This window comes from Fukomys damarensis, unplaced genomic scaffold (genome assembly GCF_012274545.1).
Source record: "Fukomys damarensis isolate Sample0158 unplaced genomic scaffold, DMR_v1.0_HiC HiC_scaffold_37, whole genome shotgun sequence".
In the NCBI taxonomy this organism is placed as follows: domain Eukaryota; kingdom Metazoa; phylum Chordata; class Mammalia; order Rodentia; family Bathyergidae; genus Fukomys; species Fukomys damarensis.
The window spans coordinates 53,527,995-53,540,811 of NW_022900949.1; the positions used below are offsets into that span (position 1 = coordinate 53,527,995).

Below are 12,817 nucleotides of genomic sequence, written 5' to 3' on the forward strand. Positions count from 1 at the left end.
TTCCAGTCTATAGATTGCCTTTCCATTCTGTTTATTGTTTCTTTTGCTGTGTAGAAGTTTTGCAATTTGATATAGTCCCACTTGTCCTTTTTTTTTTTTTTTTTTTTTTTTTTTTTTTTTTTTTTTTTTTTTTTTTTTTTTTTGGTGCTTATGTCTCTCTCTTTCTTTCCAATTTGTGGGATTTTTTTTTTCTATTTAGGTGCATTGACTAATATCTCCAATACCGGGGTAAACAGTAGTGTATATTAAGTGAAAATCATTTTTTTTTACTTGACATATGCTGGGGAGCCGCTAGTATTTTCTAGTATTAAACTAACTTCAGGGCTGATTTAAATTTTACTGTCTTAGAAAGTAACTGTAATTTCTATCTTGTTGATGTTTTAACATATTTATATTTTTTAATGCCTTCTCTGCACATACAAAGACGATTATATGATTCTTAGTGCTATTAATAGTAGGAATCCTGTTAGAGAATTTCCTAATCTTGAGAAACTGTTTTGTCTAAATAAATGACAATTGTAGATGTGTTACCGCCTTAATGTGCTATTGCAGTCTGTGCAATATTTTATTAAAAGGATTGCATTGGTGTTGCATTAAATGAAATTGTCTCTGATTTTCCTTTTTCAGAGCAATGTTTTTCAGTTTAGGTTTTGTGTCTTCCTTTCAGTTGTATAAAGAGAAGTAGAAAGTTTTTTATTCATTTCATATTCTCTACAGTAGTTTGCCACATGGGATTTTGTAATATTTAAAGATTTGTTTGAATTCTTCTGATTAAAATAAAATCACTTGGGTACAGGACTCATTCATAGAGGAGTGCATTGTGTCCTCTACTTATCCTATCACAATTGGTTTATTCAGACTTTCTTTTGCTACTAGGGCTAATCTGGTAAGTTTCATTATTCTAGAACAATGCCCATTTCAGTTAGATTTTTTTAATTGCAAAATATTCACAATAGTCCAATACGATCTTTTTATTTCTCCTTTTTGATGATTATTTCTTTTTATAATTTTTTTAAATTTGAAAAATTTTAACTAAAAATAGACACACAATAATCATACACATTTATGGGGTTGCAAGTCATTATTTAATGCATGCATACATACATTGTATAATGTTTATACCAAATTAAACATAATGATCTCCTCAAACAGTTATCATTTCTTTTTGGTGAAAATCTTCAAATTCCTGCCTCCTAACTTTTAAAAACACATAGTACATAACCATTATCTATACTCATCTTATTGTGTAATGATAGCACAGCAGGACATCTTACTCCTATCTAACTATAATTTAGTACCCATTGATGAATGTATCCCCATTCTCTCCTCTCATGCTGTCCCCATCCTGTGGTGACCACCACTGTTAGTTACTTTTCTCTCTTGGTTATGACAAAATATCCAACACCCAAAACTGAAGGGGTAAAGGTTTATTTAGCTAATACTTTGTAGAGGTTTCAGTCCATAATCATCTGGCTCCAAGGCAGTGTGGCACACTGCTGAGGGGCAGCAGTTCTTGGCAGGTCAAGGTAGAAAAAGCAACAAGGGACATTAACAGCATGTTTCTGCCCCTTTTATATTATTAAAAACTACCAAGATTAGGTTAGTGCAAAACCAATCACTCATGTGCAATGGTTTAGTAATCACATACCCTTACTCCCAGCATCATTTACTCTAGATTCAGTCACTTCTGAAGAAGTAAGCTCCATCTCATCTGCATGAATCTTTGGAGGAGGACATCTAAACAAGCTATAACACCAAGCTCAAATAACCTAACAGAGAATCTTAAACTCCTAGAAAAAGACAAGCAACAGAAACCCAAAGCTCATACAAGGGAGGAAATTATAAAGATCAGAGCATAAATCAATACAGTGGAGACTAAGAGAATGATACAATAAAATCAACAAATCAAAGAGTTGGTGTTTTTGAAAGAATAAATAAAATCAATAAATTGTTAGGCAACTTTGTCAGAAAAAAGGAAAGGCTCAAATTCATGGTATTAGTAATGAAAATGGTGAATTCACAAAAGATCCAGCAGAAATCCAGAGAAACATACTTACTTTGAGAACCTGTTAAAATGAAGAACACAGAAGAAATGGACATATTTCTAGATACATATGAATTACCAAAGTTGAAGGAAGAAGATATAAAAATTCCAAACACCCCAATTTTGATCAGTGAAACTGAAAATATAATTAAAATTTATCAAAATTTTAAGAAAAGCCCAGGTCCTGATGGCTTCACTGCTGAATTCTGCAAGACATTTAATGAAGAACTATTGCCCCTACTCTTTAAACTTTTCTATGGAATTGAAAGAGAAGTAATATGTCCAAATACATTCCTGGAAGAAAGTGTTACTTTGATTCTAAAACCAGGGAAAGACCCAACAAAAAAGAGAACTACAGGCCAATCTCCTTAATGAATATAGATGCAAAAATCCTCAATAAGATACTGGTAAACAGAATACAGAGGGTCATCAAGAAGATTATACACCCTGACCAAGTCAGATTTATCCCAGAAATGCAAGGATGGTTCAGCAAACATAATTCAATAAATGTAATACACTATATCAACACAGTCAAGGACAAAAACCATATGATCATCTCAAAAGATGCTGAAAAAGCATTTGACAAAGTTCAATACCCATTCATGATGAAAAAAAAATCCTGCAGAAAATTGGAATAGATGGTCTTTATCTCAGGTTGATAAAGGCTATCTATGAAAAGCCAACAGCCAATATCATACTCAATAGTCAAAAACTGAAAACCTTCACACTAAAATCAGGACTGAGACAAGGATGTCCACTATAATCACTCTTGCTCAATATAGTTCTGGAGACATCAGCCACAGCAATTAGACAAGAGAAAGAAACAAAAGCAATAAAGATAGGAAAGGAAGAAGTTATACTGTAATTATTTGCTGATGATATGATAATCTACATAGAAGACCCAAAAACTCTGCCAAAAGGCTTCTAGAATTGACAGATTCAGTAAAGTAGCTGGATACAAGGTAAATACTAAAAAATCAATAGCCTTCTTGCACACAAATAACAGAATCACTGAAAGTGGAATTAGGGAAACAATCCCTTTCACAATAGCATCCAAAAAATGAAATATCTAGGAATAAATCTAATGAAGGAAGCAAAAGGCCTCTACATTGGGAACTACAACACTCTGAAAAAAGATTGAAGAGGATATAAGAAAATGGAAAGACATCCTTTGTTCCACGATAAGTAGAATCAACATAGTGAAAATGTCCATACTTCCAAAACTGCTATATAGATTCAGTGCAATCCCTATTGAAATCCCAACAGTATATTTCACAGAACTAAAAAACAATCCAAAAATTCATCTGGAATCAGAAGACCCCTGGAATAGCAAAAGCAATTCTAGGCAACAAAGATATGGCAAGGGGGATAACAATCCCCAACTTGAAACTATAGTACTAAGCTACTGTGATTAAAAACAGCATGGTACTGGCAAAGAAACAGACCCAAGGATCAGTGGAATAGATTAGAAGATGCAGAAACAACTGACTTAGTCAACTACCTCATCTTTAACAAAGGAGCCAAACACCCTCACTGGAGGAAAGATACCCTCTGTAATAATGGTGTTGGATAAACTGTATTTCAACTTGTCAAATATTAAAACTAGACCTGTATTTTTCACCATGCACTAAATGAAAATCCAAGTGGATTAAAGATATAAATATTAAAGCAGAAATACTAAACTTGCTGGAAGATAAGTTAGGTAGAACTCCTGAAGATACTGGCATGGGAAATTATGTTATGAACAAATCCTCAGTAGCACAGAAACTAGCACAAAGAATCAGCAATTGGGATCTCATCTTTTTAAAGTTTCTGCACTGCCAGAGAAATTACGAGCAGAGCTAAGAGACAACCAACAATATGGAAAAAATTTTTACCAGCTGTTCCTCAGACAAATGTCTACTATCTCTATTATATAAAAATCTCAAAAAAATCAGACCCCCCCAAACATAAAAACCCCATTAATAATGGGCATCTAAAATAGGCATTTCTCAGACAAAGAAGTAAAAGAAGCAAATAAATATATATAAAAAAAGTTCAACATCACTGGTCATTCAAGAGATGCAGATGAAAACAACACTGAGATTCCACCTCACCCCAGTAAGAATGGCTGCTATAAAGAAATCAACCAATAACAAATGCTAGTGTGGGAAGATAGGTACCCTTCTTCATTGTTGTTGGGAGTGCAGACTGATGCAATCACTATGGAAATCAATATGGTGATACCCCAAACAACTAGGATTAGAAGTCCCATTTGACCCAGCTATTCCCCTGCTGGGCATCTTCCCAAAATAATTAAAAGAATCATACCACAACTCACCCATGTTTATAGTGGCACAGTTTGTAATAGCTAAAACTTGGAAACAGCCCAATGGCCCATCAACTGGAGACTGGATTTTTTAAAAAATATGATTTTTAAAAATAAAATGGAGTACTATTCAGCCATAATGAATGAGAAACTAGAGATATTTATAGCTAAGTGGATGCATATTGAGGCCATGCTCTCAAGTGAAATTAGTAAGTCACACATGTATATATACCAAATAGTTTTTCTAGTGTGAAAAACTAAAACTATAAATAAGGATCAAAATGTATAATTGATACTCTATAGTAGGAAGAAAAGGTCTAAAAGAGTAGAGGAAGTAGGAGGGGTAGGGGAAAGGTAAAAAGGAAAAATTAAAAATATGTGAAAAGGAAAAACATGGAAACAATGTCTTTGTAAACAGGTAAAGGTGGAGGGGCTGAAGGGAGGGCTAGGGAATGGGGAAAAATAAGAACCAAGATATAGCATGTAAAGGTACAAGATCCCAATCATGTATGTAACTGTATTGTATACCTAAAATATACCGATAAACTTAATAAAGATTAAAAAATAACAGCCACTGTACTCTCAATTTGTATGTGATCCATATTAGAGACCACACAGTACTTATCTTTCTGTGCCTGGCTTACTTCATTTAATGACCTCCAATTCTATTCATATGTCATGCAATGCAGAATTTCATTGTTTTTATGAGTGGATAGTATTCCATAGCATACACGTATCACATTTTGTTTATTCCTTAACCAGTTGGTTCAGAGTCTGTTTGCAGTTCTTTTTATCTTTTCATTTTTTCCCTAGTTTTTGGCAACTGTGAATAGTACTGCATTAAATATGGGAGTGCAGATGCCTCTTCAACATACTGATGTCGTTTCCTTTAGATATACAGTGTATATGCACTTCAGGAAAAGAAACATTGTATGATGCTTTTTCAACAGATGGTGTTATCCTCACATGGGGGACCCTAGAGGATGTCATATATTGCAGAAAACTCACTACACTGTCCACCCTTAGAGAAGAAATTGAAAATGAATGTGCAGCAATCTCAGTGACCAAGGTTAACCAAGGAGAAGTTTGCCATACTAATCAATGTCTGGAGGCTAACGGCCACCATGTTGAACACCTCTTGTAATTCTGCAGGCAAAGGTAACTTGCATAATTCTCATGCTGTCACATAAATGCAGCATTAAAAATTTATAAAAGTTTTTCTTTTTCTGAAGTATGCATACACTTTTTGGTGGGCTCTGTATATTCAGTAGTGGGATTGCTAGATCATACAGTAGCTTTATTTTTTATTTTTTTAGGAATCTCCAAATTGTTTTCTATACTGACTAAACTAGTTTACTCTTCTATCAAAAATATAATATAAAATAAAATATAAAGGGTTTTCTTTTCTCTGCATCCTCATCAGCACTTGTCAACATTTGTATTTTTTGGGTTTTTTTTGCGGGGGTGGGTTTTTTGTTTGTTTGGTTGGTTGGGTGGTTTTCGGTTTTCTGAGACAGGGTCTCACTATGCAGTTGAGACTGATCAGGAACTCACTATGTAGCCCAGGCTGTTCTCGAACTCACAGCGATCCTCCTGCCTCAGCCTCCTGAGTGCTGGGATTACAGGCATGCACCACCACACCTGGCTCTTTTGTGTTTTTTTAAATGGCCATTTTCCCCTAATGATTAATGTTAATGAGCATCTTTTTTTATATAACTGTTGGCCATCTGCATGCCTTCTTTTGAGAAATGTCTATTTGGATCAATTTCCCATTGTTTTAAAGAACAGTTTACTGGTTTTTGAGCTTGGGGGTTCTTCACATATTTTGCATATTGACTTCTTATGTGGAAATACCATTTGAAAACACTTTCTCATTCTGTAAGTTGTGTCTTCACTCTGCTGATTGTTACCTTTGTGTCAGCTGCTGTTTAGTTATATAATCCCATTTCTCTGTTTTGGCTTTTGTTCCTTATGTTTTTTGGGTCATGTTCAAAAGATCCTTGTCTGTTACAACTTCCTGAAGCATTTGCTCTATGTTAGCTTCTAGTTGTTTCAAACTTTTACTTACATCTTTATCTTCAAAATCACACTTACATCTTTAATTGAATTCAGTTGATTTTTTTTAACTGGTTAGAGATTGGGGTCCAGTTTTGGTGTTTTGTACACAGATATACAATTTTTCCAACAGCTTTTATTGAAGGGACTTCCCTTTCCCAATGCATGTTCTCAGCACATTTCTGAAGATTACTTAGTGATATAATTTACTTCTAGGTTCTCTATTCTGTTCCATTGGTGTGCATCAGCCAACATTATTGTTTTTATTGTTATAGCTTTATGTATTTGGAAGTCAAATAGTATAATGGTATAGTTGGAAGTCAGACAGTATAATGCCTTCTCCTTTTCATTTTTGCTCAAGATGGCTTTGGCTACTACAGGTTTTCTATGGTTCCATACAAATTTTAGCATTTTTTTTCTAGTTCTATGAGGAATGTCACTGGCATTTTGATAGGAATTAAATTGAATCTATACATCACTTTGTGTAATATTTTAATTCCTTGTGTAATATTTTAACAATATTGAGTCTTCTGGTACATATAATGCTTTTCCATTTTTTCCATCTTCTTCAATTGCTTTTACTTGTTTTTTAGTTCTCATACCAGAAATCTTTCACCTCTCAGTCTAAATCAATCCCCAGATACTTTAATCTTTGTAACTATTGTAATAGAATCCTAAAAGGCTTTCCTGATTTTTAGTTGACAATTTGATGTTGATGTATAGAAGTGCTAATGATTTCTATATGTTGATTTTGTAATCTATTATTTTGTGGAATTCATTTTTAGTCTTGATGGCTTTTTTATAAAGTCTTTGGGATTTCCTATGTATAAGATCATATCATCTGTGAACAGTGGCAAATTTGGATTGCTCTTTTTCAATTTGGATGCCTTTTTGTTTGTTTGTTTGTTTTTGTTTTGAGATAGGGTCTCATTATGTAGTTGAGTGACCTGGGGTATGCCTTTTTGTTTGTTTGTTTGTTTTTGTTTTGAGATAGGGTCTCATTATGTAGTTGAGGCTGACCTGGAACTCACTATGTAGCCCAGGCTGGTCTCGAACTCACAGCGATCCTCCTGCCTCAGCCTCCCGAGTGCTAGGATTACAGGCATGCACCACCACACCTGGCTCTTGGAAGCCTTTTATTCCTTTCTTTTACCTGATTATTCTAGCTAAGATTTCTACTACATTACAATATTGAACAAAAAATGTGGAAGTTGCTATCTTTGTCATGTTACAGCTTTTCCACAGAAAGCTTTTAGTTTTTCCCATTCAGTGTGATACCAGCCATTGCTTAATATGGCCACTATTATGCTGAGATATGTTCATTTTATATCTAATTTGTTCAGAGTTTTTATCATGAAGGGAAATTAAATTTTTTCAAATGTCTTTTCTACATCTATTGAAATGATCATATAGTTGTCATTCATTCTGTTGATATGGTGTATCATGTTTATTTGTGTATATGGCATTTTCCATTTTGATGGATTCTGTCAAGTCTTTAAAATAAACTTAACACCAATCCACCACAAGCTCTTCCAAAAGTATAAGAGAAGGAAACACTTACTAACTCATTTTTGTCAGTATTACCAAAACAAGCAAATACACTGCAAGAAAAGAAAACTCCTGGGTAACATCTTGTAAATATATTACGAAAATACTAGCAAATTATCCGAGTTAGTTTTGTGTGGCAGTAGTGAAATACTTGAGCCAGGGTACATTATAAAGTGAAGAGGTTTATTTGGCTTACGACGATGAATTTGGCTGCATCACAACAGTGCAGAGAAGCAGAAAGGGAACCGGCTACATGAAGAAGTAACCAAGCACATGGGTTGGCCTCATTGTACAACAATCTATACTTCCAATGTTAATCTAGTCTCATAAGAGCTAGAACTTCCAAAGAGCACTTCAACCCACTCCTGAGGGTGATGCCCATGGCCCAATCACCTCATCTAAGGCTCCATCTCTTCAAGGTTCCACCACCTCCACACCACCACGCCGGGAATCAAGCTCCTAGAACACAAATCTTTGGAGAATAAATCACTTCCAAACCACAGTACCATAAACCATCAAAACAAAATATTATGCTATATCATAACCAGGTAGAATTTATGTTAGAAGTACAAAATTTACTCAACATGTGAAAGTCAATGTAATGTACCATATTGCTACAAAAAGGTGGAGGGAAACCATATGAGAGATTCAGAAAATAGTGTCTGAAAAAAATTAATACCCTTCCTATAATTAAAAAAAAACACTCAATAAGGGAGGGTGGGGACAAGGGGAAAAAATGAGAACCAAGACCTGGCATGTAAAGGTACAAGATCCCAGTAATGAATGTAACTGTACTGTATACCTAGAATGTACCAATAAACTCAATAAAAAAACACTCAATAAACTAGGAATGCAATAGAATTTCCTGCTCCTGTTACAGGAAATCTATGAATAACCCACATCATATATCACACTTAATGGTGAAGAGACTCAAGATTTTTCTATTAAAATTAGGAGCAACACAAGAACGTCTACATTGTTGGGAAGATCTAGCCAAAGCAACTTGTCAAGGGAAAAAAGCACCCAAATTGGAAAGGAAAAGGGGGAGAAAGAGGGAGGGAGGGAGAGAAGAAGGGGGGACCAAAATGTATGCACACTTCAGAAAAAGAAAAACTTGCATAAATATTTTAATACTAAATTTATTGAGACAGCATGAGAATAATACAAGGTACCTTTGGCCTCTAGAACTATAAGAGGTGCTCAAAGTGGTGGTCATTACCTTCCAGACACGGATTAGTGTGGCGAACTGCTCCTTGGGTAATCTTGGTCACTGAGATTGCTGCACTTGCATTTCAAATTCCTTCTGCAAGGGTTGACATTGTAGTGTTCTCTGTAATATGTGACATCCTCTATGTCCCCCATGTGAGAGTAACACCGCCTGTTGAAAAAATCATACAATTTTTTTCCAAAGTGTCTATACATTTTTGAGGCAGACTCTGTGTGTGTGTGTGTGTGTGTGTGTGTGTGTGTGTGTGTGGTGTGTATTATTCAATAAGAATAGGTTAGAGCTAATAAGTGGAGTTCAGCAAAGTTCAGGATACAAGGTTGATATAGAAAAATCAGTTTAAAAGCTGGGCATGGTGGCACATGCCTATAATCCCAGCACTTGGGAGGCTGAGGCAGGAGGAGCACTGTGAGTTCGAGACCAGCCTAGACAACATAGTGAGTTCCAAGTCAGTCTCAACTATATAGTGAGACCCTGTCTCAAAAAAAGAAAAGAAAAATCAGTTGTATTTCTACATAAAAAGATCCATCTGAAAATAGAGTTAAGAAAACAATTGTACCTACTCTAGCAAAAAAGGAAAAAATACTTAAGAATAAATTTAACCATAGAAGTGCAAGACCTGTGCACTGAAAACTATAAAATATTGCTTAAACTGAAGAAGACCTAAATAAATGAAAAAAATGTATTCATTGATTAGACAACTTACTAATGTCAAAAGGCAATACTCCCCAACCTGACTTACAGATTCAGTGTAATTCTTGTCAGGATTTGAATTAACTGCTCAGAAACAGGAGAGCTGAATCTAAACTTAATATGGAAAGTGAAGGATGCAAAGTACTCAAGACCATCTTTTTAAAAACCTGTAGTGAAGAACTCACACTACCCAGTTTCAACGTAGCTGCAGTAATCAACAGTGTGGCTAGTAATTAATAAAAAAAAAAGATGTGCAGATCAGAGACACAGATTTGAGATTCCAGTAATATATTAAACACTTACTGTCAGTATATTTTCAACAAAGGATTCAAAACTAATCTTTTTAATAAATGATGTCAGAACAATAGGATACCTTACTGTAAAAGAATGAAATTGGACCCACAGCCCCCACCAAATATAAAAATTAATTCAAACCACATCAATGACCCAAGTGTAAAAGCTCAAATTATAAAGTTATTGAAATGAACTCTGACGTTGAATGAGTTAGCATCTTTTCAAATGACACCAAATAAGCAAGCTACAAAAATAGAGAGACAGCTCGGGAGGCTGAGGCTGGAAGACTGACACAAGTTTGAGACCAGCCTAGGCTACATAGTGAGTTCAGGGCCAGCCTGAAGTACAAAGGGAGATGCTGCCTCAAAATAAAAAAAAAAAAAAATAGAGAAGGGGGATATTAATTAAACTTCATCAAAATTTAAAACTTTTGCTATTACACAATATCAATTATACATTTTGATCCTTATTTACACTTTTAGTTTATCACTAAAATCACTCTTAATTTCTTAATTTCATTAATTTCATTCTTAATTTCACTTAAGAGTATGGCCTCAATGTGCATCCACTTAGCTATAAATATCTCCAGTTTCTCGTTCTTTATGGCCGAATAATACTTCGTTTTATTTTTTAAAAATCACATCTTTTTTATCCAGTCTCCAGTTGATGGGCCATTGGGCTGGTTCAGTTTTAGCTATTACAAACTGTGCCGCTATAAACATGGGTGAGCATATATCGCAGTGGTATGATTCTTTTAATTCTTTTGGGAAGATACCCAGCAGAGGAATAGCTGAGTCAAATAGGACCTCTAATCTAGTTGTTTGAAGTATCTCCATATTGATTTCCATAGTGGTTGCACCAGTCTGCACTCCCACCAACAATGGAGAAGGGTCCCTTTCTCCCCACAGCCCCACCAGCATTTGTTACTGGTTGATTTCTTGAAGAAAAGGTCTGAAGGTGTAGGGATAGTGGGAGGGGGAGGGGGAAGGTCAAAAGGGAAAAGAAAAAATATGAGGAAGGGAAAATAATGGAAACAAAGTCTTTGTAAATAGGGAAGGGTGCAGGGGGTAACAGGAGGGCAAGAGGAATGGGGAAAAATAAGAACCAAGATTCATCATGTAAAGGTACAAGATTTCAATGATGAATGTAACTGTATGGTATACCTAAATATACCAATAAATAAATGAATAAATTTAAAACTTTTGTGTTTCAAAGTGTCACATCTGGCTCCTGGTCAGGAAACCAAAGATGTTGCATCTGGGAGACCAGCACCCCTCCTCCGCTGTCCAAGCTGCCCACCAGGGCAGTAAACTCTCCCTGCTTTAAAGAAAACTTATAGGGACAAAGTTGAATGAAAGGAAGACACTTTATTTGTAAAAAGGAAGAGAAAAGGATGGAAAAGGAGAAGACAGCTACCCCAATAAGGAAGAGTGAGGGTAGGGGTTCCGGAAAGATGGATGGGGCTTTTGTTTGCAGCAGCTTTTATAGGAGTGACTGACCTTTCCTCCTCCACTCAGAACTTCTTATAACGGGTTAGGCTTCTGAGCACCTCTGCCCAATGTCATTTCTTCCTGTGTGAGGTTTGTACACTTGGCTTGCTGTGACCCTCCTGTCAGCTCTTTTTCTGGTCTCTTGGTGTAAGTCCCAAGAATTTGGCGCCTTTCTTTATCTGATTTCTTTTTTTTTTCTCTTTGTCTACCCCATCACTCCCTGACTTGCTTCCCAGGCAAATTTCTCTACTAAATTTTATTTTTAATTCTTTCCAGTTAGGATTAGCTAGAAGACCTAAGGAGGCCCCTATTCTATTTTCTCATCTGCAGACCCTTAATCCTACAAAAGGGCACTATTTATTTATTTTTTCTTTTTATTGACTTTTTGGTACAATTCTAGGTATACAATACAGTTACATTCATTACTGGGATCTTGTACCTTTACATGCCAGGTCTTGGTTCTCATTTTTCCCCTTGTCCCTGCCCTCCCTTCACCCCCTCCTACCCTCCCCATTTACAACCACTTTATTTCCATTTTCTCGTTTTTTTCTTTTTCCTTATTCCCTTTCTCCTACCCTTTCCACTTTCCCTACACCTTTAGCCAAAAGGGCACTATTTAAAATGAAAAGACAAACCAGAGTATGGAGAAAATAATTTTAAATTATGCATTTGGTACCTAGGATTCAGATTATATAAAGAGTTCCTAAAACTCAACAATAAAAAGACAACTAAATTTTAACAGACAATCCTATAGCACTGTACAGATGGCCAACAGGCATGGAAAAGAGTCTCAACATCATTAGCCATCAAAGAAATTTAAATCTGAAGCACAGTAGGATCCTACTTAATATATACTATGATGGTTATAATCAGGGTAAAAACGACAATGACAAGATTGAATAAGGAAATGGAAAAATTGTAATCCTGTTGTATTTGCTAGCAGGAATGTAAAATTGAGTAACCACTTTGGAAAACAGTTTGGCATTTATTCAAAAAGTTAAACAGAGCGACCACATTATACAGCAGTTCTACTCCTATCCAAGAGAACCAAAAACATGTGTTCATATAAAAATATGTACCTAAATGCTTGCAATTATTTATTTTTAATGGTGAAGAAATGAAACATTCATACATGCTCCAGCCCATGTAGCATGAACCCA

The 12,817-nt window shown here is 35.3% G+C and overlaps 1 long non-coding RNA gene across 7 annotated transcripts in view; it reads right to left on the reverse strand.

The window, feature by feature from the left end:
* Window positions 1-8,149: 8,149 nt before the first annotated feature.
* LOC104851054 overlaps window positions 8,150-12,817 on the reverse strand; it is a 236,978-nt gene continuing 232,310 nt past the window's right edge. For 5 of the 7 annotated variants that reach the window (XR_004515490.1, XR_004515491.1, XR_004515486.1 and 2 more), the window contains one exon: window positions 9,116-9,333. This is a non-coding gene — a long non-coding RNA (uncharacterized LOC104851054). Of the gene's footprint in view, window positions 8,428-9,115; window positions 9,334-12,817 lie in introns of those variants that run through there. The other 2 variants (XR_004515488.1, XR_004515489.1) reach the window with 2 other exon arrangements.